A 12382-nucleotide genomic window follows, 5' to 3' on the forward strand; every position below is an offset into this window, starting at 1 on the left:
AATGGTCAACGAGTCGCTTTCAAAAGCTGACTCTGGCGCTGATGTTAGCATTCTGACGCTGAAAACGTACAAGAAGCTGAAACTGCCGCCGCTTCAACATGCTTCAAATACTCTGACAAGTGTTGGTAGCGTGCTAAAAGTAGAAGGAAAGATGCACGGAACACTCCTGTTCAAGAACAAAGCCGAGCCTGAAGTGTTCTACGTTTGTTGACTCAGCTAATGATCTCCTCTCCAGGTCTGCTTGCTCGCGCCTGGGCGTACTGAGATTCACAGGTGAAGTCAACGAAGACGTCTTCGGAGAGGCAGGTCTCCTGAAGACAGCACCGGTCAGCATTCAGCTCCGTGAAGATGCGGTTCCATTCGCCCTTGCCACTGCAAGAAATATCCCGCTGGCCACTGATGAAGCCGGTGGAAGAGGAGCTGAAGAAGATGGAGCATCACGGCATCATCACGTCGGAGACAGAGCCAACGGACTGGGTCTCTGCGCTGGTCCCCGTCCCGAAGCCGAAGAGCAGCGGTGTCCGCATCACGGTTGACTACAAGAGACTCAACCAGTCTGTGAAGCGACAGGGTGTTCCCGATCCCTACTCTGGAGCAGCTGACCTCCAAGCTGAGTGGCGCGACGCTCTTCACCAAGCTGGACGCCTCTTCCGGTTTCTACCAGATCCCGCTGGACGAGGCGAGCTCCAAGATGACCACGTTCATCACTCCGTTCGGCAGGAAGAGGTTCCTGCGACTGCCGATGGGGATCTCGCTCGCACCGGAGTGCTTCCAGCGGAAGATGGAGGAGATGCTGGACGGACTGCCCGGGGTCATCGTCTACATGGACGACACCGTGGTGTTCGGAGATGCTGCCAGCCACGATGCACGTCCCGAGGGCCGTCGTCAGGAGGATCCACGAGTCTGGCCTCGAGCTGAACAGGAAAAAGTGTGAGTTCCGGAAGAACGAGGGCCAAGTTTTTGGGGATGAAGATCAGCAAGAACGGCATCAGCATGGACGAAGAGAAGCTCGAAGCGATCCAGCAACTCCAACCACCAAAGAATGTCAATGAACTAAGGTCTCTGCTCGGAGTAATCAACTTCCTGGGCCGGTTCGTTCCACACATCCAGGAGTGTTTAAGACCACTGAACGAGCTTCTGAGGAAGAACGTAGCATGGATCTGGACACCACAGCAGCAGCAGGCGCTGGATGACGTGAAAGCAGCCGTCACTTTAGCTCCAGCTCTGGCGTTCTACGATCCAGCACGAGAGACGGTGGTCAGCGCCGACGCCAGCAGTTTCGGCATCGGAGGATGTGTTCTCCAGAAGCACGGCTCCGTCTTCAAACCCGTCGCGTTCTGCAGCAGATGCCTGACTGACCCAGAGACCAGATGGGGGCCCAGATTGAGAAGGAACTACTCTCCGCGACGTGGACGTGCGAGAAAATGCACATGTTCCTGTCCGGACCTGCCGTCGTTCGAGCTACATCTGGACCACAAGCCTCTGATCCCGCTGGTTAACACGAAAAATCTCGTGGATGCGCCCATCAGATGCCAGCGCATGCTCATGCGCTTGATGCGATGCAACCCCACAGCGGTCTTCGTTCCAGGAAAGCAGCACCTGGTGCCCGACTTCCTCTCACGTCACCCGCTCCAGAAGCAGGATGAAATCAGCGCTGTGCTTCAAGAAGGACATACATGGATTCTGTGAGAGAATCTTCAGCGATCTTCCCGCCACACCGCAGCGTCTGGTGGAGATCAGCAAGGCGCAGCAAGCAGACGAACCCCTACAAACGCGTAGTTCAGCAGACTCTCTCTGGCTGGAAGGAGGGAGCGAAGCATCCCGACCTGCTGGACTGCTTCGCCTCTCGGTGAGAGATGAGCGTTTCTGTACCTAACGTGTGGTACACTGCTGATGCACGGGCGACGCATCGTCATCTCTCCGAGTCTGCGAGATGAAATGCTCACCCGACTACATGATGACGGACACTTCGGTCTGAACAAGTGTCGCCAGAGGGCAGCAGAATCGATCTGGTGGCCTCAACTCAGCATCGACCTGAAGCGTCATCTCGAGAGCTGCTCGTTCTGTGAACGCGCCAGCCCAGCACGCTGAGCCACTGGTGACAACCCCAACGCCATCAAGACCGTGGACGCACGTTGCAGCAGACGTCTTCCACTTCAACAACTGCAACTGGCTCGTCACGGTGGACATCTTCAGCAGGTATCTGGAGATACAACGCCTCCCGAGTCTCACCAGCAGCGCAGTCATCGAGCGTCTGAAGTGCCTGTTTTCCCGCTTGGGGATACCAGACCTCGTGACAACAGACGGAGGAACGCAGTTCACTTCAAGCTCGTTCGCCAACTTCACAGCGTCCTACGGCTTTACAAACCGCATCACAGACCCGCACACGCCGTCTTCCAACGGAGCAGCTGAACGGGCCGTGAGAACCGCCAAGTGGATACTTCGCCAGAGGGACCCCCACCTCGCCCTCCTCAACTACCGCACGACGCCTGTGGAAGCAACCGGATACTCCCCAGCCCTCTCCTGATGGGACGCGAACTTCAATCTCGTCTCCCCATCGCTCAGCCAACCGGAGAAGCGACATGGCAGCATGCCAAACTCCGAGATCGGCAGAGGAAGAAGAAGCTGGAGACATGCTTCAACCGGAGACACGGTGCCCGCGATCTTCAGCAGCTACAGCCCGGGGATCATGTTCGGATCAAGACGGAGAAGGAAGCAAGCTGGTCCGAGCCCGCCACCGTCATAGAGAAGCTCTCTAGACGCAGCTACCTTATGGAGCTCAAGGGTGCTCGCTATCGTCGCAACCGACGTCATCTGATGCAGATCCCTCCGTTTCAGGTGTTGACACAGCACGGTTCCGCGCGGCGTGCTGACTGTTCTGCACACAGGGTGCCCGCTCCAGACCTCCTCTCTGGCCGCCATGCTGAGGTGGCGCCACCGGCGCTGCTGCAACCGCAGCCGCGCGAACCGGCGCCTGCACCACGATCGGTAGTGCCACGGCCACCACCAGCTGTGCCGTCGCCCGCTTCGAAAGCGGCGCCGCCGCCGTCGCTGCCGCCGCTGACAGAAGCTGCGGCCCAGCCCTGCAACGCGCAAGTGCCCCAGACACAAGACCCCACGCCACTGCTTAGTTTTAGTCCGCGTAAAACACGCAGTGGCCGCATTTTCTGAGAGGCATCAAAGAGAAGCAGCAGAGAAGCAGCAGGAAAGCAGATGGGAAGCAGCAGGAAAGCAGCAGAGGAGAAGCAGTCTGAGAAGCAAAAGGGAAGCAGCAGCCTCAGAAGCGGCATAGCAGCAGCAGGGAAGCAGCAGGGAAGCAGCAGTCTGTCGCCAATAATTTCGTTTCGCAAGCGTTTTTTTATATATTATACATTTATTTGCATTTCCTCAAGGGGGGAGATGTATCATGATGTTACTGGCGTACCCCTGAGACCGCCCCTGCTCGCGCCGCCAGTGCTGCTGCACTTTGGTACGCCGCGGCCCCGAATGGCGGTGTACTGCCTGGGGCGCCACCCGCCGGAGTCGGCGCCGCCCGCTCGCTTCGCGGGATAATACAGTTGCCGTTTAGCAGCGCTCGTGTCTGGTCTGGGCAGACAACGCAGGTCTGCCCAGACCAGAAAGAGAGAGAGAGAGAGAGAGAGATATATATATATATATATATATATATATATATATATATGCTAAATTAGTGAATTTTGGTCATCCGCTGTATTAATGAATAAGTGCAAACCAAAGTGCAGCTATACTACTGTAGATCATAGCTTGACCTGGCTTATGTCATCTATCGAGCAGAGGCCGGCTTGGTGGGCCATGACAGACCAAATACCATGAAAGAAACGTGTACGCATCCGGCTGATTGCCCATGGGCTCGGGACGAGTTGTGCTGCTATCTGATGAGTCCGTGGCGAGCACTAGGACAACGACAACGCAGCTCGTACCAGTAGCGACGGCACCGCCGTGGCGTCAGTAGTGCTGCCATCTTGGACGGGATCAGTAGCGCCTCACCTGGAGACTGGGGGAACTAAGGGCAGACTCGTGGGCTCGCTTCATGGTGAGTGCTGTGTTCATCTTTGCCTTCAAAATGTGTTAAGTTAATCTCTTTTAATGACAATTAATAACCTTGGGACATTTTAGCTTGTTATGAGCACGCTTTGTGCTGCACCTGATGCGCATGACAGACTCCTCAGTTTTAGCTTGCGTCGCATTTGGAATCGATGTTGCAGTCTTGCAGGTACCGCCGTCTATTACGGCTGTCAACACCACTAGCGGCTCTAAACCATACTATACTTTCGGCGCTTGTGTATAGTCATAAAAATGACCACTGAAGGTGATTTTTTGCATGCTGTGTATGGGATGGGTGGAAATATTTGATACATTCAAGTTCGAGCATACTCATCAGTTCCCTGCCTACCTCTCTGTGTACGTTCTTGTGTACCTTGTACCCAAATCGTGAGAAAACGGTTCAACTGCAGATGCTTCAGCCTTGCCACGCGTTCCTCTGTACGAAACAAAGTGCTAGTAAATACCGTCCCTGTAGTCCACTTAACCAAATTTTGGAAGCTCTGCTATGCAACGTGAGCACGTGAGATATGTGATAAAGAGATCCTCATATTTCTGCTGATAAGACCCGCGTATTCCTGCTGATGAGATCCGCATATTCCTGCTGATGCTGCTAAATAATATAGCGCAAGTGTGTGCGTTCGCGCCCCAAAGCGCATTTTGTGGGTGGTGGCTTTTGCTGGCATATTGGCTTATCTGCTGCTGGTCGGGATAGCTGGATTGAAACGGCATCCGCGATTTTACTTCATTGCATGACGCAAAAAAAGCTATGTACCGCTTAAAACAGTCCGTCGAAGTGTAACTGATCTATGCACTGAGGTATAAAGTGAGGATATTACAGTTAAAGTATCTTACAGACCAAAAGCTGTAATTTGCAAGTCGTGCGATTCTTAAACCATTCCCGCCCCGTACTGGATAAAATTTCTATGAAAAAACTGGAAGGGAAAATTAGACAAGATGTTGTGTGGGAGAATTGCCCGGACATACACTTTCAATGGCCCCAGATACCAGTAAAGTTCTGAACCTATGCCCACCAGAGGGTTCTGTGCCCATTCGTTCCCTGTGTTAGCTGCGTTCTGTCCCACGATAAAGTGGCGACACAAAGGCGTATGTTATAGTTTTAGAAGATATCCAAGATAGGCTTAGGAGTGGTTAGGGAGTGCTTAGGAATGTCTCAGGAGGAGCGATTTTCTCTCGGCACAATCTCTCCGATGTCCTCGTTCGTCACATAGGGACCGTCCATTAATGTTACACGTTATGGGAGGTGATGATGAAGACTTGGGGTTTTGGCGTTCTTCGACTGACGTTATGGGAGAGATGGCGTGGTGAAGCGTAAGCAAGCCGTAACAAAGGAGAGGGGTTTTGGACGGCATATTGGTAAGCTTAAGTGGGGCTGCAAACCATGTCGGGGTCATTTTAAGAAATGCCTTAGCAGTGTAAACAGGGGATGAGTGTCTAGCCAACGGCAATCGGTGCGTGCCCAGGGGTGAGAGATTAACAATGGTCAACAATGCGTGCGATATTCATGGAAGCCGTCTAAATCTTGATAGATTTTATTGCGTTTCAAGACGTGTTGATTTTGGCTCGAAGATGCGTCAAGTGTCGATTGGTACAAACAAAATGTCGATTGGTGTGTTGCCTCGGTCCCACCGTCATGGAGTGCGGTATTCGTTGCATTCTGTCGCAAGGAACGACGTTCTCATTACTTTTGAGTGGTATTCCCTGCTACTTATCAAACACCTTACCCTTTTTAGTACCAATAAAATGGTGCTTTCCCTTGCCATCACCATACCAGTGCCCATACCACTGCATCGTTATGTCGAAGCTTAATATCCACGAAAGCTCTCTCACCCCTGGCATCGCCATTGTAAAGCCATTGCCGAGCGAGCAGCCGTCGATTCACCAGGCCTCACAGAGGCAAATGATATGGAGGTTCGTCGTAGGACATCGGGATGCAAAATGTAGACTCTCGGCAGCGTTCCCGTCCGCACAGTCGCCCAGACTTCACGTGACGGCCCCGCAAATCGTGACAAAACGTCTCGGTCTGGCCGCTGTGGTTTCTCCTCGGTCCTGTGCTATCAAGGGTGTGCGTTGCGCCAGCCGCAGGCCGCGGCCCTGGTCTGGTCTGGTGCAGGCTTTTGTGTTCAGTTGACATCCCATGCCGGTGTGCCGCGCCCGCGGGGGATGACGGGACGCCGTGCACCGCGCGCATCTCCACCCAGAGCCGGGCTGGCCCTGACGCCGTGCACCGCGCGCAGTCATCTCCACCCAGAGCCAGGGCTGGCCCTGACACCGTGCACCACGCGCATCTCCACCCAGAGCCAGGGCTGGCCCTGACACCGTACACCGCGCGCAGTCATCTCCACCCAGAGCCAGGGCTGGCCCTGACACCGTGCACTGCGCGCAGTCATCTCCACCCAGAGCCAGGGCTGGCCCTGACACCGTGCACTGCACGCAGTCATCTCCACCCAGAGCCAGGGCTGGCCCTGACACCGTGCACTGCGCGCAGTCATCTCGACCCAGAGCCAGGGCTGGCCCTGACACTGCAGGGCTGCTCATCTGGCTTCAAGAACACACCTATTTATTTCACGCAAGAAAGACTCAATCCATTTTGGTACGGTGAATGTAAAAAACATTCAGAGCAAATGCTGCATGCGTCAGTCGCGGCAGTGTTACGCCAGGTCACATGGCCAATAGGAGCAGGAATTTGCATCATACCTGGTACGAGACGATTGCAGCCTGCGTACTGCTAAAAGCGTACTGTAACATGAACCATGACACGTTCATAGTCCTATGGGAATACCACTATTTTGTTGATATGTACTTTTGTGAAGCCGTGATACGCTTCACCAATATGTTGAAAACGTCGAATGCGTAGCGCGCAACGTAGATGGCAAACATCGCGTTAATCAATATCGCTGCATAAATGCACTAAATTAACGATCGAGACAGGGATAGATTCTCTATAAAGATATGGTTCTACCTATAAAGACAGCTTCCGCAAGCATGGCTATGTCAGCTCATGCTGACCATGAGTCGCTGCGGCAACGAAAACCGTCCTGCGCCACCAATGCTATGACACCCTTCTGCCAGTTAACAGACACCATATTCACGTGGACAGTAGCAAAATGAGAACATCCGAGCTACAAATAGTGCGATGGGCAAATACAACACAGTGTGACCGTTCATGAGAACATTCAGCTGTCATTCCATAAATAGCCTCACAGGGACTGATAGTTTTTTTCTAAATTACCATAGGCATGTGCAAATTGACTGTACAATCCATGGGAGTGACTGCAAACGTGGACCGGCACAAGCGGTCCCAGCTAACTTGCCACATCGGATATGTGGCAAGCAATACAAACAGGATATGCGGTCCGAAGAAAACGGCGTCATGGCCGCTTTCCTTAACTTGTCCGCGTTGTGGTGTCCGGAGTTTGGCGAAACAGCGTGACCGAGAGCAAGGCTTTCCAGACCGTAATGATTGTCATAACGTGATCGCATAACGCCGTACTTTACTGTTCATATACTTCTGAAGATGCCCTTGCGTACCATATACGCAGCCATGCATGGAATAATTCACTATTTAACTTGGCGGAAGTATTGTGTCTCGGATGAAGTGCCAACCGTCTCGGGTCAGTCATCACGTACGTTGGCGTTTAGCTGGTGGGGAAAACTGGCATCCTGCTTCACGTATGGCTTTCCATTGCTTGCCGTGGGCTGGAACGAAGGAACTTCGTTAATGCCATCAACGATCACGAGGATGAGTCTTATCATTATGATCATTATCATTATTGGCAAGATCATTATTATGATCAAGATCATTAGTATGATCGTGATCATTATTCTCATCATTATGATCATATCATTTTACCATATTGACATTGAGGCCCGCTCTCGCTCGCAGACAGGCCGCAAAATCCGCAGCATGCCTTACTGGCAGTCAGCTGTTGCAAGCTGGAGGTGCCACATCTAAGCCCTTCCGGCTCGCGAAGTGCAAATAACAGAGCCCAAAAGTCGTGCCCCTAGTCGACAGCAGCTTGGGTCCGCAGAAGCCGCAGCAGAATTTGCAGTTGCCAAGTGTTGCCAACCAGAGAAGTACTATTTCGAGCTCTTTTTGCTTATTTTTGGCGGGTCTGAGGGGTTTAAATGTGGTCCCTCTAACTCACAACTTCTGGCTGACTCCAGAAGTTCTGACTGATTTTGCATTATACGTAGCCGTCTGCACATGGTCCGCAAGATGTGGACTGGCCTTTAGAGGCTCTTAACCTGCGGAGGCACTTGAGCGTGGTAAGTGCAAAACAGATTTATCATCACGATCTGTCGAAGAAACAAACTTTATACATTACACACGGTTTTAAATTTTACGGATATCGTTTTCAGGAACTTGATGCTATTCGCAGAAGTGTCAAAAATTGCTCGAAGTGACGCGTCCTTGCTCCCCGCTCAGCGGCTGCCAGCGGTTACCCTCTCAGTGGACGTGCTGATGACGAACAGTTCGGTGGGTGTGCTCTGCTGGCTGCCGAGCACCGCCAGCGGGGCGCTGGGCGCGTACGCGTGTGCAGAAAAATGGTCCAGGTTGTTGTTCCCAGCCGTTCCTGGCGATCGTTAGACAAGGAATAACGTGCATTGCTTACAAGCCACCGGCTGCATATCAGTACAACAGTCACGAAAATTCGGTTTCAGAAAATAATCACTGCGAAAGAAAAGGTGGCCCCCGATGTTTTAATGGTAGAACGTGACACGTTTTCACGGTTCCGCAGCTCTTGCACAGTCTCTGCAGTGAGACGATATATATATATATATATATATATATATATATATATATATATATATACATCCTGACTGCATATTCATCAAGACGCAGAAAATAGCACGCAGCACGTATATATTGGTGTTGTTTTAGGCTCACAAATATGCTTTGCGAATGCGGTAACATCAGTCGCATCAAGTGAGAACGCCCACGTTGGATCTGTGCGAATGTTCATGACAGGCTACCGATGGCAACAAAAACATAGAGCAAGTTAGCAAAGCATAGTTCAGGTCAAATGTAAAAATCGAATAGCGTATGTGATTAAATTTGGTTGATAACCTGAAACATGCCTTAAGTTTTTCGTTGTCCGCATGCAGGCCGCGAACATCGAACATAGCTGGGGAGTACAGATGGCTTTGAAAATGTTTAAAAACTACACACATTTTTGGGGGCACCAAAAGGGAAAGGAGTTTTGCTCAGCAGTTGTCAACAAATGCCGACGATGAATGTACATACCGTTAGGCATCTGCTCCATGACGCTAATCTGCGACGTCCGGACGTGAAATGGAAAATTCTTGTTGGCTGCGGTAGGGCGAGTCAAAATCTGCAAAGTCGGGTGAGTGTGATGGAAACGTCCTGATTCAAGACTAGATCCTCCATGGGACGTTTTAGCTAGCCTATCCACACATGAAGCACTGCGTTCGTTGCGTGTCGTAACGGTGATTGATCGAACATTGTTGCCAAAAATGGAGGGAAATGAAACTAAACAGTAACACCAGGGAGACATTTGAGGCTAAATTCAAGTCATCATCTAATCAGGACCGATGATTGATCGTAACTACCCGCCAGCTTCGGTGGTTTTGCCACCCTCCGCAGCTTGTGTGCGTGAGTGGGGGTGTGGATCGGGGTTGGGGGTGGGGGGGGGGGGGTGAGGCGGGGATGACCTATGACCCCCGCCGATCGCACACTGTGATAGAGTACAAGTTTAGGTTATTACCCTATGATCCTGTGAGTCTGCACGTGCTATATAAGTCTGCATAATCTATCCTTGATGATCTCGACACCGATGCTGATGATGGTTTGGGTCCATGGACGATGTGAACGCTCGGTCTACCATCACCCCTGTTCACAGTTACGCACCAGGAAGAAAATGTGCCCGACGACGAGGTGATGCCATGTTCGACGCCGTTCACCACCTTCTCCCGCACCCATTTGTCGATCAGGTAGTTGGCGCATACGATCACCATGGGAGCGGACAGAAACCTGCGCAGAGGCACGGATCACAGACGTGGTTCCCAGCTGTGCCGCGGCCTGCTGGGTTACAAACATGCAAACGTCATTCATAACAAGATACTGTGTGTTAACACACGTTCAGGTTGGAGAGCGATTTGACCTCTCCTCAAGGCTTTCCAAAATTCAGAGCAAGCGGACTAACAAGGCCAAACTTGGCATTGCTATACATTATTTAGATATTGTAGGCAAATGTAGCGGATCTTATAGTTAACATATATTTTCTGGTCATAAGCCCTTGGTATGTCAAAGATAGATAAAGGTGGCCGGTAAAAACGATTCTTTGAGCAGCTTTCATACTAATAAAACGCAATTTTAGGCAAAGCTCTGCAATTGTAGATAACATTTTTAGATGATGAGACAGCCAAATTATCGTTCGAGCAAATTCCGTTGACCTTGGGCTAGCTATGCAGGGAGGATCAAGGTCAATACCAAGCATAATTTTGGCCTGAAACTTTGTTTCTCTATGAAGGTCTGACGCTTATTCAAAAGCATTTATGACCAAGAATTTAACATGTGTCTATATCAACTTACTAAAGGTCAAAAAAGTTTCTATACAAGATGGCATTGATTAAATAACTAAGGGGGCGTAATGACCGAATTGTTGGCGCCATGCGCTCCCGTGTGGGAAGTTCAAGGCTCGAATGCCGGTTACGTCATGGCCCCTGAAAGCTAATGTGACCATTGCAGTCGCTGGCGCTCCATGAAAGGGGTGTGAAAGACGACGTGCGTCTCGCTCTCTAAAACAGGTAACTTGACGATTTTCACAGCTTGTTATCAAGGGATTGCTCTTTATGATGATTTTAAATTCGAGTACCAATTGAATTTTAATGATCAATTTAAATCTCGCCGTCCCAAATTTTCTAAGGCATAAATGAGGTTCTTGGCCTGAAATGAAGATGCATTTTTTCATTGCCTGAAAATAATATCTAGCATGCAGTGGTTTGCATGGAAAGGCTTAAATCGCTTCTCAAACTGTTCTAGATCATAATGGTAGAGCCATATGACGCAAAACATGCACACGAAATAATCAAAAACATTATACATGACAATGAATTATACGTGGTACCCCAAGCACAGCGCTAGTTGCGATAAAAACAGCTGACCACTCCAAAGTTTTTGGTGGCATTTATCGCAGGTTCAGGTACAGGTAGCAAAGGTATCGTACAGCTGGAATTCAAGAACATATGGCTTCACTGGAGGTTGTTTGACCCGATGCTCACAACATAGAAATGTCAAACTCCTCATAAGGAATTCTGAGAGCCCCCTACCTGTCCTGAAAGTCTCGTCTCTAGCCCCGCCGCTTTTTTAGATCTAGGGAGTGTCAACTTGTCTCCCACCCAACCCGAGCGCGTAGCATTCACCCGCGCACCCGCGGAAATTCACCTGTGGCACATGTCAGATGCCTGAGCCTGCTCTGGCGCATATAAGAACTCACCAGACTGTATACATGGTGGAAAAGGGCAGGGAAGCCCCACTTCTCTGGGTAGTGTTTTATGGTGAAGGAAGTAGAGTACACGAACATGGCCCAGCCCAGGATCTTGAGCACGACCAGACCGTAGCCTCCCGGCGATTCGTACAGGTACAGGACCTCGCCCGGGTCGAAAAACTGCAATAGATCAGGCTGTGAGTGCACTGGTGTTCCAAAAAGCAAGCACAATGCACATTCGACATGGTAATCCCGCATCATTCTTGCTCCATGCACAACTTCCCGCCAGGCGGACATACTCGCCATCCTCATCACAGCGCTGCGTGAGATCGACTGATTCAATCTGGAGGTGATCCGGAATGTCGCGCGTGCATCGTCGCACAACCCTTCATCGGACACCATCGGCTACACAGGATACACGCTAGGTCCAGCGTCCTCAGCTTCAGGTGAAGGGGGGGGGGGGCAAGCTTCAGGTTAGGGCTCTCCCAGACAACGTCCGAGAAATACGGCCCCGTGTGAACTCCTCTTTTGGAAACATATACCCCGACGTCCGGTTCAGCGGCGCGACCCAGGTCACCATCTTGAGGCTGATTAATCACCCAGAAAAATCGTCAAACACAGGACCAGTCGCGCCGCTCGAGCTGATGCCACCGCTCTGAGAACACTGCAAGGGGAGGGCGCCGAGCTACGGACAGTGGTAACACGGAGCCCGTCGAGCCCCGGGCAGTGGTAACACAGAGCCCGTCGAGCCCCGGACAGTGGTAACACGGAGCCCGTCGAGCCCCGGACAGTGGTAACACGGAGCCCGTCGAACCCCGGGCAGTGATAACACGGAGTCCGTCGAACCCCGA

The 12382-nt window shown here is 51.4% G+C and overlaps 1 long non-coding RNA gene across 1 annotated transcript; it reads right to left on the minus strand.

The window, feature by feature from the left end:
- Nucleotides 1–7568: 7568 nt before the first annotated feature.
- LOC119113197 (uncharacterized) lies at nt 7569–9407 on the minus strand. The gene is made up of 3 exons (XR_005095851.1): nt 9329–9407; nt 8527–8657; nt 7569–7779 (listed from the first exon to the last, which is right to left on the minus strand). It is a non-coding gene; the product is annotated as an uncharacterized LOC119113197 (long non-coding RNA).
- Between the last annotated feature and the right edge of the window lie 2975 nt (nt 9408–12382).

Source organism: Pollicipes pollicipes, unplaced genomic scaffold, assembly GCF_011947565.3.
Source record: "Pollicipes pollicipes isolate AB1234 unplaced genomic scaffold, Ppol_2.1 Scaffold_2555;HRSCAF=2994_pilon_pilon_pilon, whole genome shotgun sequence".
Lineage (NCBI taxonomy): Eukaryota > Metazoa > Arthropoda > Thecostraca > Pollicipedomorpha > Pollicipedidae > Pollicipes > Pollicipes pollicipes.